The 18,555-nt window shown below is 39.8% G+C and overlaps 1 protein-coding gene and 1 long non-coding RNA gene across 7 annotated transcripts in view; one reads left to right on the forward strand and one right to left on the reverse strand.

Moving 5' to 3' along the window:
- LOC112562329 (GATA-binding factor A-like) overlaps window positions 1-10,005 on the reverse strand; it is a 57,271-nt gene extending 47,266 nt beyond the window's left edge. The window contains exon 1 of one of the 6 annotated variants that reach the window (XM_025235537.1): window positions 9,175-10,005. The gene's annotated coding sequence lies outside the window, so the exon portion shown is untranslated. The other 5 variants (XM_025235538.1, XM_025235541.1, XM_025235539.1 and 2 more) reach the window with 5 other exon arrangements.
- Window positions 7,718-12,101, forward strand: LOC112562332. The gene is made up of 3 exons (XR_003098843.1): window positions 7,718-8,550; window positions 10,953-11,043; window positions 11,753-12,101. It is a non-coding gene; the product is annotated as an uncharacterized LOC112562332 (long non-coding RNA).
- The last annotated feature ends 6,454 nt before the right edge of the window (window positions 12,102-18,555 follow it).

An 18,555-nucleotide genomic window follows, 5' to 3' on the forward strand; every position in this document is an offset into this window, starting at 1 on the left:
CTGCCAACGATTTGTGTACAGCTCGCGTAGTCAAACATTCACTTCGATTTCGCTGGCTTTTGAAGAGTTTTTGTTACTAAGTGCACCGGACATCAATAGTACGATACTATTTTGTATGCAAACAATTCAACATTTTATCTTTGTTTATCTGTACCTAAGAGAACTCTATTATACTACTTTGTAAGCAAAAGTGCGTAAAATTAAAAAAAAGGAATTAAAAAATTATAATGTGCAGATGTTAAGTTTTTCTAAATTGTCCTTAGGAGTAAACACTAGATAAATAAAAAATTGTGTGATTAATCACTGAAGGTCTATGCACAGACTATCCCAAATTTATGAAAGCTTATTCTTTTGTAACCGTGAAAATCAATCCACGTAGAGAAAATATTAATTCAGTTTTGCCATTAATTATCTGTAAATGTACACAAATTAAGACATGATATTTTGTACAAAAAAAGCGCGAAATGATAACTCCAGTATAAGAGATTTTATAGCAACTTATAATTGTATGTAGTTCTATCATAAAAGCATTAGTCAATTATTTGGTATAGAAAAACAAGATTTATGAGACTATAAAGAATCACGTGCATGCTTGCATAGATGTACACATTAATTAATTCGAGTTTGTCATGCTGTGTAAATGTAAGTCTACGATTGCTAATTCAATTGTTTACAAGTTTTATCCTCATAATCTCTTAACGGTAATTTTTCTCGTTATTTCGCCAGTTTCTATTCACAAATTTGCCTGTGACATTATTTTTTGCAATTCTTACTGAGCGCAAATGTTTGGTTTATCTGCTCTGTCATAATATTAAGTACAAGGCTACAAACATTGGTTTTGTGAAATGATGCATTCACACGATTCATACACTCGCTCCAGAATCACATGCAGCCTGCTTTGAATCGGAGAAATAGGTAGAAATAGTTTCTGTTTACAAATAGACAAGAGATCTACCATTTCCTAACCAAACTCGTAGCACCACTAACTGTTCCATTCACACCTTTACAAGTCATCCATGAGCAAAAATATATTTTCAAAGAATGTTCCAAGTTGATCGTCGCAAGTAAAACACCAGTCATTATTCTTGAAGGATATTGTATAACACACACAAAATATTTGTACCCTGTTTTGTTTGTTCTTTACCTGACAAATATAAATGAAGGTTTAGTCAAGGCTGGTAAAGTCTTCACAGAAGAGAAAAATAAAATTTTGTCAAACCTCCGGCATAGTTCTCCTGTTAAGAACCACCTTACAGACAGATAAATTGACTGATGGTGTTTAGACATCTTAAGTATTAACTCTATAAAATGCAGTCAGTCTGCTTTCTTCAAAAAGTAAACATATTTGTTCTTAAGCAATATCTTCGTCATATTGTAATATGTAATTCCTTGAAACAAATAACAGCATCAAAATCAAATAAAGAAGCGAGTTATTTCAATCCATATTTTGTTTGTTGAACATACATGAAATAAATTCATTTTAAAAATAGTAATTTATGAAATACTTTGTTTTCCTAGAGAAAAGCAAACAAATATTTGTATTTAGGAACTCACAGTATGAGTGTATTTCCAGTAAGTGGAGTCATTCTGGGATATTTTCTCACTTAGAGAAAGATCACATATCGTTAATGACACAACACCTTGACTCTGAATGGTGATTAATCAGGTTTTAAGAACGTTGTCCAGGTACTCACACCACTTCCTGCTACCCAAACTTCCTGATTAGTCCACCCGACATGGACAGTGAAAATCCAGATCATGCCGCGTCCTGGTGGGAAACAAGGTCTTTGCCCCGGACTCATCTTCGCCCAGATTATTTAGCAAATCAGCTTGGCTTTGCTTTCGTTTTCAAAGACTTGATGTTTCCAGTTGGACAAACTGATGCCAAGATGGATCTGATATCAGCAACTCATGACTAAAAGTCAACCATACTAGAAGAAAAATCAAGATGTATCAGTCATAATCTGAAACTACAATAATGAAGATTGAGAAAGGTCATAAGTGACCGATGACTGATGGCCCAGGGTGGACTTTAAGAAAAAAAGTTTCCCAGCCGCCGGGTAGCTGAATAACCTGACAAACGCAATCTAAACACAGGCCAGGTAAGGAGGAATTAATGTGCAGGTAAGAGCTACTTTGTTGCGGCCTAAGACAATCTTGGATGGTGCTATCGGCCGAAGGGTTTATCGCAATCAGGGTGTGTGTGTGTGCGTGTGTGTGTGTGTATTTCCAGGGCTGACAGGTGCGTAAGTTTGACGTGCACGATTATGGCAGTGATAAATCAGAAGGAACGTTTCATTACTCTGGGGGACCCCAGTGATAAAAACCTGTGCTCCCTGTTCAAAGCTGTGGCCCTCAGATAGGCGAGATAACTGTTTCCTGACCGCACAAACATTCAAGCGGCGACTCACATCAGTCCGGGGACAGGCCCGTGGAGGGAGGACGTGTTGCGGAGACCACTCTTGTCGAGAACCTCCGAAGCTGGACCGATCCTGTCACGGTTACAACGCCTACTGCCAAGCCATCACAACATACACCAGTGCCAGAACAACACCCAAGAACGATTTCTCAAGATGGCGGACGAGTGCAAGACTGTCTTTTTTTGGCTGGAATGTGTCGGATTTGTTACCTGCCTGCAATTCTCTCGACCGGGCACGGCCTCGATGTAGACGTCTGGCCTGTGGGTGACAGTCGTGTCTGCAGCCATCAGCTGTCACGCCACGCCGCACCGACATCGACTACACAACAACGTCAAACAAGGCCATCAGCAAACTCGCCCACGACCGCCGGAGACCACAGGGACTCGCAGCAGTTGTTATCTTAAAAAAAAAATTCATCCAGTCCCCACCCGCACTCAAAGCAAAACTATACCTTCGGATAGGTTTGTAGTCAGAGATGATTTCCGTCCTCTCGATGTCGAATAAAATTTTACGACCCTTTATGCGGGCCCAAGCTTTGCCGGAAAGCCACTAACCGTCCCAGCGATACCTTTGACCTCGTTTCCCAGCCCCTCATTTGCATAAGTGTGTAAAGGTGGCCGCTGATTGGTAGGCGGGACCGCGGGCGGCCAGAAGGTCAACCGGAGCGGCGAGGAAAGACTTCAGTGCAGACGTTAGTGTAGCAAAGGTCAGCGGCGCTGCAAACTGCGATTGTTTCCATTTTGAGGTGGACGCAAGGCTTTTGGAACCTGATCTTCGTGCGCGTGTGTTTTTAATTTTTTTTTTATATTTATATATACCCGTCGAGCGCTCGAGTCCGATCATGAGCGGGTGGGGAAGGTCTGCTCCAACATGTCTACACCAGTCCTGTCGCTGTCTACACTAAATCATTGCCCTGACGGCCATTTGTGTAATAATCCTCACAGCCAGCGACGTGTGCAGTCAGTAATGGTCGAACACGACGGTGGCTTTTTTGTTGTTGTTGTCGTTGTTGTTGACTGCTCTGTCTGTCCCTCTGACAACAGAAGCTCGCGTCAGTATAACGGGACAAGTGGCAAATCCTGATATAGAAGTTTGGAATCGGGCATCCTAGATGGATATTCATTTTTTTATATACGCATGATCGTCGGAAAATGCGTTTTATTTCCAATTTTTTCCTCGTGTCAAGAAATGAAATATTTCTCACATAGACGAAAATGATTTTTGAATTTTTAATTCCTTATAGTATTGATTGATGATGAGAAAATTTGTCATCAACGCAAGCAGCAATAGTAGAAGACGGGAAAATCCTGAAAAGAAGAATATGAGGATGTTGTCTAGACAATTTTAGTAAAGAATGGACTTTCAAACATTTACTACTTACTTCAGCATGTTTGTCTACGATCTCAGAGCAGCATCTGTACATCGTTTTATACAGCAAGCTGATGACTTTTGAACAAGAGTTGTTTTGTTTCTGACACTAATCTTCACAACAACAAACATTGAAACGATTAATTCTTGCTGCTGTATTTACAGACACAGCTTCCACACGCGGACACTTGAAACATTTCTGTAAAGCGTTCAAAATTTAAACATTTTATGTTCTTGAAATTCCAATTCAATTTTTATTTGCACCTAATCACGTGTGTGATTCTTGTTTCAAAACAAAAAATTGTCGGAAAGACAGGAGTTTCTTGTTCATAAAATCGTCAATTAATCTTCCATAAAATCATACTCGTTAAAAGTTTCAAATGGAAGAATATTTTACTGACAAAATATAAAACATATTATAGCAACAGCCAAACGCACACATAGATATTTAGGCAATATAAAATATATGGACTGTAAATATTTAGGCTCTAAAGCTGCTTTATATTTATTTAAGGCTATATATATATAATCGATACAACTTTGAGATATATATAATTATATATTAATCAGCTTATACAAATCAAACGGGTAGAAATCCCTGGCATGCACCCTGCACCTCATAGAACAGTACTAAATGTATTAGTGACTTCCGTTGGTCGTTGTAGCTCCCGGGTCTTATTGTACACCCCGTTGGTTCAATACGGGTACCTGCACCTCGTATTGCAGTTTTTGTGAAGTGTCTTCTGTCAAGAGGAGATTAACGACATGCTTGCTATTTTTAGACAGACTTTCTCTGTATCAGCTAACACCCTCAAAGGTGTAATGGTTACACTGCAAATATATTTAAGTACCTTAGATTTTGGTACCTTCTTGGAATTACGAGGCTCACAATAAAATTAATTTTATATTTTTAAATAGAATATTAAAATATCTCTAATTTCCTCTTTGTAATGGGAAATAGCTGTAACGGTACTTAGTTGTTCTGTTGATATCTGTTGCCCGCTAATCTCAATGTTTTAGTTTGGCTTACAAACAAATTTCCTTGAAAAGAAACTCTTGTCCTTTTCCTGCGGTGCTTAGTGTTGTGAAAATATTACAGATTCTCGAGACATTAACATTCATATAAAATCTTGTGACAAACACGAAAGCATTGTCGGCTTTAATTAGTATTGGTATTGGTTGTTATTTGCATGTAATTAAATAAAGTTTAGTTCTTCTACTTGACAGCGAAAACCAGGGTTGTCCATGGGACATATTTTTCTATTCCGTCCCATCCCATCCCATGGCAATTTATGCCTGTCCCATCCCGTCCCATCCCACCGGATGTTTCCCATGGGATTCCCATGGTATTAACAATCCTATGGACAACACTGAAAACCACTTTTCGGCTTTTGTTCTATAATTCCTGCTACTTCACATACAATAGATGATTCAGAGGAAAGATTTAAATCCTTGATGAATGAAATAACAGTAAATTTATTTTGCAATATCAAGTATCGACTACCATGGGAAATACAAATGTGTGCTGTCCCATCCCATCCCATCCCATGGGACGTTTCCCATGGGATTCCCATGGGATTTCCATTCCTATGGACAACACTGGCGAAAACTCAACAACTTGCTTGTTGACATTTTGTGCCAGTGGTAGGAGAGCACTCAGTCATTGTGTTGTTTACTGACACAATAATGATTTTAAAAATGTCTTCAGCGCTGTCTCTTAGCAAAGCATGAGGCCCATTATTGTAAGACCTACAAATATAAAATTATGACCCAACAGGAAGCCTATTGTGATATATTGTCTCTCTGTATCTTAGTCTTATTATTGTTTTTCCTGTTGTGAAACACTGTTATTTACTTTTATTCAAGCTCTGTCCATAGCTAGTCCAGCTTTATCTGAGGAAACTTTGTGTTTGAACCTATTTGTGTATAAAGTCATTTTCTCCACACCCTTCAGCGGGTGGATGAATAAAATGTCTGATGTCTTAAATATGGTGAAAGAACCTCGGAAACACAAGCGGGAAGAAGGATATTTTGCATCTGCGTGCTGACGCGGGTGTCATAAGCATAAAATCAGATGGTATAGCTGTCTAGCTCGTGAGAACATCAGATCGTGTAGTTTTCTGGATTCCTGGCTCCTCCAATGAATGATTTTTTAAGAGATTTTTTTTCAAGTCTGCACTACCTATGAAAAACTTCGACCGATATCGAGTAAACTGTTGAACGGGGTTTGAAGCAGCCATCATTTGCTTTCGTCCTTTTGGTCGGCAAGAGAGTTTATTTGCTTACACAATGTAAAATTAAAAATAATTTGCATACGCCTTATCAGGAACGCGTCAAAAATCGTATCCTCCTCTTCCACATCCTCCTCATCATCATCATCATCATAATACTTGTAGCTAATAACCATTCCATTGACTACTCCTTGTTTTGGACACTCTCCTTCGACTTGTTTCTCTCTTAAGAGGTAAAGGTCATTAGGTGACCTTTTTTGAAGTCGTTAGAGAAGTGACCCTCTCTGGAGTCAGGTACCCCTCTCCTTCAAATCTGGGTCGACTGGGGAAAGTTCCCGGCGCCACACGGGTATCGAAAAGGTGCGTCTTCGGATTAGGACACCAGTCCCATAACCACCCGGCCTTCCTACCCGACTCGTCATTGACTTCCTGGGTAACCTCTGTACCGACTTTTGACGACTCTCCCCTGGCTAACAATCTTCACTGACTCCGTCCATGAAAAAGACTTCATAACAACTGCAGAAATTTCTCTGCAGACATCCTTTGTAAGAAATATTTTCCAGTGGCTACATGTCTAGCAGGAAATATCTATTGACTTCATTAACTACTAAACCAGAATGTTGTCACATGTTAAAAGTACCCGTATTTGTCCTCAATTATCGTCTGACACCCGCTCGTTTAAGGCTGACATCAGACCGACAAAAAAGAGTTTGCCGTCCACCCGCGTGTTACTTCCCAGGATACCAGCATCCGTACTCTCGAACACGCATGCATATTCCATGCTCCTATACACTTTCATATTTCATCCAGGTTGAATAAAAATGTGCAACACTCCCCCTAAAAAACTCATTCTTACAAACAAGCTCAGTATTTTTTGTAGCAATATTTTCTACGAGTGGTTATAAGTTTTGACCAGTAAAGAATATGATTGTAAATGCCTCCCTGTTCATTATGTTTAATCTCATATTTGTTTTATTTTGCTACTTTTATTCACCTCTTTGTATCTCTCCGTTGTAGGACTTATTACAGCAGACGAATGAAGTTTTACAATGATGACAAGAAAAAGGAAGAGCACAACAATACTACGGATTTTCCTATAATGAATTATAATGATGAATTGTCTGATCAATGGATTAAGGAAACGATGAAATATAGAATAAGAAATTATTTTAACAAGGAATTATAAAAAAAAAATCTCCCACCAGAAATATAAAGGAAAACAATGATGTATCACATGATTATCATTCCTCAATTCTGGTAGTTTTATCAGATGGAAGCAGACATTGTAAACCTAATTCCATGTAGAAACTGTTTGTACACTAAACAGTTACTTACTAAGTGTACTGTTCTTGTTGTTGTTGTTGGTGGTGGTGGTGGTGGTATTATTATTTGTTGTTGCAGATATGTTTGTGCTTATAGTATTTTTTGAAGGTTGTCTCCATGTATGCTTTCTTTGTTGCTGTAAAAGTCATATATCTTGAAGGAAGCACATTTCAGAATATTGCTAGAATATTTGATAATTATGTGCAGTACAGAAGAAGGTATACAGAATGTCAAGACCAGAGCGGCTAACTGTGCTGCATGCACCCGACATCTTTCTTTGGTCAATGAGATCAGATCGTACTCAGGTGTGTTAGTACCCACCGTTCTCGATATTGTCTACCCGGTCATCTACCTGACCACCTGCACGTCTGGGTGCCTGGCCAGCAGAGTCCGCGCGCGTGCCTGCACCGGGGATACCTACCCGCCACCCCAGTCAAGAGCAAAGCACACACCCCAGCGGTGCTGCCCTTCAGAATCGTTCACAGCTTTGTGTATTAACACATCCATCACTTGTGCCGGCTGCTGGGGTCACAGCTCTCAAGAGGCGGGCGGTAAAAACCACCCGGTTTATGATGGCAAGGTGGACCGAAGCAGTCCGAGTTTTGGACATGGGATGGGTGGAGAGTGGCGGGAGTATACCCGAGTTTGGGAGGTGAGGTCTGGTCGTCAGGCAGGAGGATAGGAAACCACCCGCGCCAAGCAGAGGATGGACAGAGTCCTAAAGCCAAGAAATATTGCCGACGATGAAGACTTTTCGTGAGTGAGGTCAAAGGTTACCAAACATCTTCATCCTCCTTCAAACACCGCACGAACCGGTGGTGATGGTGAGGAAAGGGGGGTAGATGGAGAGAGGATGCGAACGGACGAGAAGGCTGTGGGGGTGTTACAGTCGTGTGGGAGGGGAGAAGTGGGAGTATGAGGGTCACCCAGGGTGCAGGATGGTGTTGTCATCGCAAGAGATAAGGACTTTACTGTCATGGGGCACACGTGTACACCTCGGCCAAACCAGGCAAAACTCAGCTGTCAGCTACACAGGAACCACTGTTGGGGTGTACGAGCTGGGGTGGTTGGTTCAGAATAATTCGGGTAAGAGAACTCAAACTGAAAGTTTAACTCCAGGTTAACCAATGCCCAACAGTGACATCTGAGGTCAACCTTCTCCGTGAGACATTCAGTGTTTCGCACAAAATCCTTGAGAAACTTGCTCGGTAAGTAAACAGCTAAAAAACTCCTTATCTGTTTCTTCCAAATGTTCATTTTTCCTTTTTTTGTTTATGTTCTTTTTTACGCAGTCTATCGACGTACTTCCTAGAATACCACATGCACCAGGGACAGCTGTTTTCAAATATTTCTGTTCAGCAGCAGCTTACATACATGAACAGACCCTCACGATCCCACAAGACATCCCAAACATGTTAGCAAGGAAAACAAGGATTCATATTTTTAACATACTGTTCTGTGACACAAGATTTGTTTGTTTGTTTTTGTTTTTGTTTTTGGTTTTTTTTTGTACAAAGGTTAATCACTGCAATACATTTCAAACCGATGCGATCGTTTTTATTAATTGTTTATATACTACAGTTGGATTTCTAATATAGTCGCTTTCCTCTAGTCCTCGCACAAACCTACATTTTATGATTGTTTTCATTATTTCCTATTCTTCTTCAGTTACATAATAGTTATACCACCAAACCTAACACAATCAGAAAACGGAGTGTCCAAGGAGCCAAAAAAATCCCGCAGTTACTAGTTGTACGAGTATGTGACATTTCTATAAAAGTTTTGAAAAATATTTACATCTGAAATGCAATGATGAAGTGGGCCGTACTCACCAACGTTGTGAAGTGTTGTGAAATTCGAAACCAACAACCAATCATCGGATCCTTGCCGGCCAATATTTCTCCTGTGTCCCACTATGAATCATGCCGCAATGGCCGTGTGGAGCGGGCGTTGACATAACACTCAGAGATGTCAGGTATTTCTCACAGAACCCAAGCCTGCGCCATATGCAAGCAGATTATCATTTTCTGCATGTGACACACGTTCTCGGTGTCAGCGCCTTTTTTTAAAAAAATTATTATTTCGGTAGCCACTCCTTCGTGCAATCGGAGAAGAAGTATGCCAAGTTTACTTGTAATGGCTGGCTGGATGAGATCGGGGTGGATATCTCTTGCCCCGCTTAAAAATCTTTATCTTGATTTTTCTGATCGCAAACTTCGGGGGATCCCCTTCCGTGTGGGGATTAATAGTTTCCACTCTAGCTTGCTTTTAAGGTCAAGATAAAGCCACTTCAAAGCGCAAATCCTTGCTCGTAGATGTGTAAGATGTTTATGGCCAGTATCGGGTTATCTTCGACACTTTGCGTCTACAAAATTTTGACTGCTCGCTCTCGGGAGTCTCCGAACGTGGCCGGAGATTGCCGAGCACGGCCAACTGCTTAATCACGTGACTGGCAAGGCGACGAGTGATTGGCAGATCGGGACGTGTTGGGAAAACCTAGGTCAGACCTGACGGCAATGTTGTAGGGAAGGTGGGGAACGGTGATGATGAGCGGCGATAAAGAAGTTACTTCATCGAATATCATGCATGATGATAAACAAACGCCGGTTGGTGGAAGAAGTGTCTGCGTCATAAATGGCGGTTGAAGTGTGTTGGGTGGGGAGGGGAAGAGAGTGGAGGGGATGTCTAGCACAGGACACAGAGTTGCAGTTGTAATGATCTGCTCTAGGCATTTGGAATGTGTAGTTAGGGGAGGTAAGTACAAAGATTGCCATCCTAATTAGCTGTGTGCTTATTGATTGTAAATATCCACATTTTAATATAAAAAGCTCGTGCACGGTGAGGATACAAGCGATGATGTGTAAATTCATTTTAAGCATGATCACACGGGGATTAACATGGTGAGCACTATTAGAAGACTGAGGCAAGAAATAATTTTACAGCTACTTTGTATTCGTGCAAATAAATTAAATTACATTTTCAATTAATATTTGTTGAATGTAATTAAAATCACAATAAAGTGAACAAAAAATTATAACCGGCCAGGTACAAAGTTTGCGCAAACAGATAGACAGTAACAAAATGATGTTTTATGAAAAGAAAATATTTAAATATTATTGTTTCATCACCAATAACTGGTTCCTTGGGTTGTTATACAGGAATTTGAACAAGTTGTAAATTCCACAAATATGTTGTATATTTTTGATTTATGTTTATATTGTTGACGCTGTAAATATTAAAGGCTATTTATTGCAACATTAGTCAGACAGTCTTCGAATGTGAAATGTGACAATTTCTAAGTGATTAACGATTACATTTGAACTCTTTATTTATTAATTTGTAATTGCTATAAATTCTTTAATTTTTAATATTTGAATTATGTTTTTCAATAATGCTATGTTTTGAAATACATTTAGAACCAAACCAAGTTGTAATATTTCTCTAAATAATGAATGTAAACATATTTATGAATTATAATTTGGTAAATACAGTGACTTCAACGCAATGCATCGTTAGTATAGCAAATGGATGTTTTTAAAATTTGTCTGCCGTTATCAAATTGTAATGTCTTTTATATCACCTTTGCATTTTCACTGTTTTTTAATTTCAGTGGCCAGAAGAAATATTGAAACAAATAACAGGCACATTCCATAAGAGGAAACAGTCACTGGAGATGTGATCATACATATGACTTCCAGCAGGTACTGCTTCTCCTGTGTGGGATAGTATCTAGGAGGGATTCAAACTCACCTCATAATTAATAAGTAAATGGCTTATTGTGATTCTATTATAATCGATTGTTAGATTCTTTCTTAACATTATTCTCGTAGTTTTGTAGGCAAATTTTAATTTAACTGCTAGCGAACACATTACTTGCTGATTCAAAGGAGCTTATGCAATATTTGGTCAGTAAGAGCTTGGCGAGGGAGAAAATGGTTTTAGGTTTTTATCCATTCATTTAGAAAGACAGACAGAAAGACAAGTTGGACGACAGAAAAGCAGACAGACTGGAAGTAGGACTAAAGACAGAAAGAAAGACTAAATGACAATCAGGAAGAGAGGCAATCAGACAGAAAGACATGTTGGACGACAGAAAGACAGACTAAAAGTAAGACTGTCAGACACAGAGAAAGACAGTATGACAAACTGACCGAATGACAGAAAGGCAGGAAGGCAGATGGACCGACACAAAAGTTACATACATCACTGCAGTTATGGACGAGAGCAACAAAACTCTACAATGACTGGGGTTGGTGGACTGAAGACAAATTATCTTTGTAGCCATGCCTTATCAGTGGCACTAAGCCACTTGTGTGTTTTGCAAATTTATTTACTTAAAATCATCACGAAATAGTTAGAAGTAGAAACTAGTCTTCATCCACAGTCTGCATTCTTTTGTTCCATGTGAAGAAAGTTGTGGTTCTCATGCTGACATCACTAAAGGCAGCACACGACTGGACAGCGCTGTTGGCACCAATGGCCAAGTGATTCTTGTCCAGGACACGATGGGACTACCCAGAAGTTAGGTGGGACAGACATGTGGGAAGATGAGAAAGACAATAAAGGACACTGAGGGACAAAAGAAAGTGTCTCCGTGAAGACAATCCGGTCTCCGTGTTAACATTCTTAACATACAAAACTTTTAAGACAACAGTGTCATCATGTCACGGCATTCCTATAAGGTAAGAAAAATCCTAAAAAAAGAAGACAGGAAACCTGCACACCTCTGAAAATAAAACCCATACCTAGAACCCTTAAACTCTATCTTTCTTACTTTATAAATTGGACAGGAGCCCCTGACATCTGACAAAGAATTAATCTGATTTCATCCGGAAGCCTCTTGAGAGTGAAATAAAACGTTAAAAGATTTTTTTAAGGCTGGAGCTTTTGCATGAAGGCCCCCAAATATATTTCTTGTTGCTGAGGCCACAGCCAGATTGCTTATCCCCACTGTCGTCGAGTCCAAGCAATATACCGCAGTGCAGGGGAGATAACTGGAGAGGCGCCACTTGAGGCAGCTGCTCGCTTTCATCTCAAGTCACCTCCACCACAAAACTGAGGAGGCAAGAGATTCCAGTTGAACAGTTATATGAGGATGCTGCCAGAAAACACAGGGTTCACAGATAGGAAGTTGCAGATGAATCAACACTGCAAAACCGGAAGAAGAATGGGGAAGGGAAGAAGCTACAAATAAGAAGAGTTTGTATATTTTTGAATATATATATAGATATAAATACTCACGTATATTTGTTTAATATTTAATACTTCACTTTATGAAACTTGTTGACACAGTTAGGTTTATTTATAGAAACCGGACCTAGTTCTTAACCAGCTGGCCTTTGACTCTTAGCTGTACTGTGTAAGTCATGATGATGAGCACTGAAGACCTAGGATTTTGTAGGATGTCACATAAATAAACTTATTCCAAAGTTGTTGTTTTTGGCAGTTATCACGAAACTTTCTTTCATCCTAGATCAGATGTTATGTCGATATAAACAGGTTTCCGAATCAGACTTCTCATCCCGCAACATACCGGATTTTTAAAAATCACACAATATATAAATTATTTTGTTCTGGTGAACTATTATAAACTCGACGAGTGTACTATTCCTGTAATAAAATATTTCTTCGCCGTGCAATGACAAGAAGGATTACATGACAACCTCTTCGTTAACAAACACTCATTAAAATACTGTTTTAGTCAAGTTTTCAATGAGTTGCTTGGCGCTCATTTTTCATTGAAACACCACCACCACCACCACCACTACATAGCTTTTTTGCAGCTGAACAAATCTTCAGTGGTTATGTTAAATTTAAGATAATATTTTGTTCTGCTTCTCAAATGTCAGGAATACCAGATGTGCATCCAAAATAGTTTATCATAGAAACCCCACATAATGTCATAATCGACTATAACCACAGAGTTTCCTGGGTACTCACCCCTGTCTCAAACCTTTTCTTGATAAAACAGCTTCATTCACCTTGGAAACACCCGGAGAAAGAACTAATGAACATTTCTGCTCCTAAACAAGAAACAAAAAATATATAAAAAAATGAATAAATTAATGAAAGAAAAAAAGAGAAAAATTGACTCCCTTAAAACAAGATCACCAAGAAAAAATTACCACTAACCTAATAAACCAGCAGGCAAGGAAATGAAAGCTAGTTGTCATAACAACAACAATAATAACACCAACAACATCCTGAATTACACCGTCTACACTCACAAGCACTTGGCGGCGCTTACCTGTAAGAACACACAGGATTTTTTTTCTTTCCTTTATTCTTTGGCGACCCTTCCCATCACACTTCTGTCAGGGTTATGCGACTAACAACGACTTGTGTGTAGCAAGTATGATCGACACCCGCCTCTCGCACATTAACTCATGTTTACCATCTCGATGGAAGCAAACAAAACCAAATGTTCGGTGGGGCGCTTAGAAAACACTTGTCAGGAGAAGGAGACGCACTCAGCCGACACTGAGCTCAGTGACAACATCTTTCACTTGGGTAAACATGACTTACACTTCTTCTTCACATTCGAAATGGAGGCGGGATCACAGGAAATATTCCTGTCCAGGGAAAAGGAAAATAGACCTGCAGACCTGTGTGATAATATGTGGCGTGTAATACTTTTAATTACACGCTGGATACCGTGTTTGAAGACAAGGAAGGTAAAATGAGGAGGAGGGGAAGAAGAATATAAAAAGGAAGACAAAAATGAAAGGGGGAGACACCCTGTTACACTCCCCGATCCCCGTATTTCTTCGGATCTCGTTTTGGAGTTTACGTCAATGACGAGGGTTTTAATGGCGGACATTGTAGAATAATTTCTTACAGATATTGATATCTTAGAAAGTATTTCAAAAAAAAAAAATATATAAATAAAAATAAATAAATTAATTAAAAAATAAAATAAAAAAAGAATGAACACATTTGTAAGAAAATTACTGACCTGTTTATCTGCCGATGACTTGCCATGATGAGACGGACAACTGGTGTGTCGACATCTCCCAAGTTCACAGTTGACTTCATGAGAATTCTTTCATCTTCTGTGTTCTCTTTCACACTCATTTTTTCTAGAAACACACATGTTATTAACGTTTGCATCGCCTTGAGTGAAGATAATCGGTCTTCTTAAATGGTGGTGAACAAAAAAAAAAAAAAAAAAACCAAAACGTTGGTGACACTTCTTTGAAGGAAAAACTTCCAGTGTAGTTTTCTTTCTTTTTTTTTTTTTTCGACATCAATATGATATAGACTTCATGAGCATCCAGCTACACTCTAGGTGGACTCACATTTGGTAGTTTACCTCCGTTGGAACACTCCATGTAAACATCCCAACCGTTCGCAGGTGGGAACCAAGCTGACTCCCAGATTTTAATTTTAATCTTGTCAAGATCAGCAAGCACATTCTGTAGGATAATAATCCCAGGCGGGTGTCGGGTGGGCTGAGGCTGCATGGAGCTGCGGTCCGACACAGCTCTGTGTTCTTGCCAATGGTAAACAAGTTCTCCGCCGGAGGTTGCGTGCGGCCATATCCTGTCTCATGGTCACACTGTCGAGTGCTGTCCATAAACTCTGTAAATCCGCTTGCAAGTGAAGCGACCCCTTGCTCAAACACATCCTATCACTCCCACGCAAGAGAATAATCGCTGGTTATATCGTAAACTCTGTGTGCAAGAAGGGGTCCGGTGGGGAGGTCTTTATGGCACTCTGACACCATAACAGACAAACACCCTCGGGAAAGTCCACCCTGAAGGAAAAGCCCCTAGTCCTACTTCAGTCTTCATTCATCTATAAATAATAGGTACTGGGTAAAAAAAATATATATATAGATGTATTTCGCAAACAATTCTCAGACACTAACGTCCTATCATGTCAGAGCAAAGAAAAAAGAAAGAAAAAAATCATACACGGGTACTCAGGTGAGCAAGGTATGCTGGATGTGTCACTACATCCATAAAAGCACCTTGGGGTTTATCTTTCATTCTTGTCTTATGTACAACAAGACTGCTAGTTTAGTTCAGAGAAAAAAAATGTTTTTTTTTAAAGTTTTTAATTTTGATTTTATCTTTAGTTCAATGAATGTCAATAAATCCCAATCATTCATTAAACAAAACAGAGACCCAAGATAGTTTGTAAGTTTTTTTTTACAATAGTTTAAGAAGTGTATAATAGGAATTTTATCTCTTAAGTGTGGGCTTCGAAATCTTCATTATCGTCAACAAGATGAACATAAAAATTTATCAACAGCAGTGGGAGACAACGCTGGAAGACAACAGGAACGATTGAGCACATTTGTCTCCCTTTTGCCGTTGGTCTAGTCTCCACCTTGGTACAGTTATTGTTCATGTAGCGATGCATGTTTATTTATTTCCAGAATGTGAAGTCCTTGCTTCTAAAGACATACAAGATGAAGCTAGAAAGAGAGAATGAGAGACAAATAACAGTTTATCTCATGGGACAAACGCAAGACTAGGATTACATCGCCTTCAACACCTCGACTCCGACTATCACTCCCAACACGCAGAATCGTCCTCCCATTCTTTCTTTTTGTTTTAGGATGTTTTGTTGGTTTTCGTGACAAACTGATTGACATGTCTCTTTTGCCTTATTGAGGTATTTTTTGTCCATTTGACTTGATTGTTATTATGTGATTTTAATTGGTGTGAGTCAGTGAGTGACTAAAGGGTGAGCGTTTGAGTAGAAGAGTGAGGAAGGGAGACAGAGAGAGTGAGTGAACGAATCAACGAGCTGTACTTCGATGCGAAAAGAAAACAGCAAGGAAGAGTGTTTGAGAGAATTCCACCTTTGCCAAAATCTCTGCCTACGAAGTTTGTCTCCCTCCAAAGGTCAGACCAACCTCGCCGACATTTTCCACAGTGGATCCTCCACTAAGCTGGTGGCCTTCCCTGCGCTTGGAGTGTTTACTTTCTGTTCAAGAAATAGCCAGCTCGAGATTACGGCCCTTCACCCTGACCTCTATGACCCAACGAGTGCGACGACGGGAGACGGGTGGGGTTTGGTGACGCGGCCCCCGTCAAGGGGACACAACCTATGCTGCTGCCGGGTACCAAACATGTCATATCAAGATACTTCACCACAGTTATCACTCGCTCTCGGCGGGGTAGCTAGTGACGGGGAGCAGTTGGGAGATTTCGCTTGACTCGCCCCCCAACAAACTTCTGTCAAGGTGAGACCCGGTGGGTGGACATTTGAAACAATGGCCATGAATCGCTATCATTTGGAGGGTGAGAAGGATCTTGAAGAGTTCTCGTAATAAACTCAACTCCTCCATCTTTCGCACTCAGCGTTCACCGAATTTTGTCCTTGGCAGGTCGGACCCTTCACCTAATCGTGGAAGGTTTTGTTGAAATCGTCGCTCATCGTCTAAAGCCGCATGTCACTCACATCGCCTTTCCTCAAATTTATCATGTGACACTGTTTCGTTACGTGTATGCGTGTCTGTACGTTAGCTTTTTAATTGTAGGAGAGCGGAGACTTTATGGAAGCTATTCTCTTTTATTCTTTTCAAGCTTTCCTGTTTTCTATGTTTATGTCGGTCGATCAGTAAGTTTAAAACCAGACATTTATTAAATCATTTACTGAACTGCTGAAGTTGTGAAGTGAGAAATAATACATTTCAATATAAATTTTCCTGACTGGAATCATGACATGTATCTACCCATTGGACAATCTCTTTTAATACGTGTGTCCTTTTATTCACATTATTCTCAGTCAATGTCCAGAAATTTGAAGTTTCGATAATCACCGAACCTTCAAAGCTAAAATATTCCATTCCTTTATCTCTTTGATCTAAAAAAACAAAAAACAAAAACAAAACAACAAACAAACAAACACAAAACAAAACAAAACCAAAAAAAAACCCAAAAAACAAAAAACAAAACAACAAAAACGGGGATGGAAAGAGATTGAAAAAAAATTGCATAAGTTGGGGTCAAAAAAAGAAGAGTTTAGAAAAATCATGTTGTCTTCATCCGCGAATTACATACACCAGATGCAGAACACCGCCTGTCCCTCCGATACGTGAAAAGATAAACACAAGCACTCTTTAGTTGAAAAAGGAGGAGAGAAAGAAAGACAAGCTTGAGACTACAAGGCTAGAGGGTTATACACTTGTTTTAACAGGCTGTGCGCGTGCTTTGCACGAGGCGGAAAGGTCAACCGTGCGAAGCCAGTAAATCGGGGCTTGTGTCCGTTATCGTGCAGTAGCGCCTGATAACGGCGATAACACCGCGAGATTGGGGGGCCCTCACCGCAGCTGGTCGAGACGTGTCACAGTTTTAATTGGCTCGCCGCCAGCCAGCCACACACTCTCACCTTTACGACTAAAAACATAAACATTTTATGTATTTGTTTGTTTGTTTGTTTTTCTTGGTTTTAATTTACACACTCATCCGCGCATATAGCCACGTGTATGGGAACCAAAGCTAGGAAAAGTATTCGAATAATAATAAAAACAAATTATTTCGATGATTAGAAACGAAAGCAAATATAAAGTTGAGAGAAAACGTTCATTGGTGCGTGGAGCATCTGTACATGACACCAATCCGAAAACAGATAAACAACGCATCGGAAGGTACCGGTGGGACATTGTGGAAGCGGTCAGATGGCCATGGTTAGCGGGACAACAACTGACGAGGACTATAAACTCTGGTACAATGGTGGGAGCCGGACATGAGGATGGTCTGGGTGTTGTCGTATACAGGTAAGAGCCGTCAGTACCTGTAACCTGTATCCAGTAAGTTAGTCTCCACGTATGTCTCTGAGCAGCCTCTGAATGTCACCGTTGTCCAAGTATGTCCTTTGACCTTCATAGACGAAGACAACGAAGTGAAGGAGTTTTATCAACAGTTTTCGTCGTTCATACAGTGGAGTTACAAGCACACAGAATTATCCTTGATATTAGAGGGGTTGGAACAAAATGACGCTGTCAATAGTCATATCCCTTCAAAAAAAAAAAAAAAGGGGGGGGGCACACCAATAAGAACCATAATCTTAATTATCCACCAGTGTAAAGTTGTGCTGAAAGTAATGCAAAATCACATCAGAACCACGAATGAGAAATTGTTAGCAGAGAAAAAGCTAGCTTCAGACGAAGTAAGAGCATAGTTGAGACAGAATCTTAGCTTGTTTCACATTATGAGAAGATCTTCGCATTCAAGTCATTAACTTTATATATTTCCAAC

The sequence above is a fragment of the Pomacea canaliculata genome, linkage group LG4 (assembly GCF_003073045.1).
Source record: "Pomacea canaliculata isolate SZHN2017 linkage group LG4, ASM307304v1, whole genome shotgun sequence".
NCBI classification, from domain to species: Eukaryota; Metazoa; Mollusca; class Gastropoda; order Architaenioglossa; family Ampullariidae; genus Pomacea; species Pomacea canaliculata.